Source organism: Morone saxatilis, unplaced genomic scaffold, assembly GCF_004916995.1.
Source record: "Morone saxatilis isolate NCDOM2014 unplaced genomic scaffold, NCSU_SB_2.0 Contig17, whole genome shotgun sequence".
Taxonomy (NCBI): domain Eukaryota; kingdom Metazoa; phylum Chordata; class Actinopteri; family Moronidae; genus Morone; species Morone saxatilis.
In genome coordinates this window covers 13,253,732-13,253,981 of record NW_023339729.1, presented here as the reverse complement: position 1 = coordinate 13,253,981, position 250 = coordinate 13,253,732, and the positions used below count along the sequence as shown (strand labels likewise).

General features: G+C 24.8%; 1 protein-coding gene across 2 annotated transcripts in view; it reads right to left on the bottom strand.

Moving 5' to 3' along the window:
- Positions 1-250, bottom strand: part of LOC118327202 — a 6,173-nt gene that overhangs the window by 3,346 nt on the left and 2,577 nt on the right. The window lies entirely within an intron of this gene.

Below are 250 nucleotides of genomic sequence, written 5' to 3'. Positions count from 1 at the left end.
CAGCAGATTAATAAATAATGAACATAATTATTAGCTTTCCCCATTTTTTGCGAGCACTGTAACAGTTAATTTGTCATTAAGTTCTGAAGACAAATGTGTATTCATCTATTTTGCTATTTATTTCCATGCATACATTAATTAATTTATTGACTGAAATATTTTTCTGTTATATTCTGAAAAATTCAAAAAAAATCAATCAAATCAAAATTCGATCAATTGAGCAATGAGAAAATGACATTGATTAATTAGA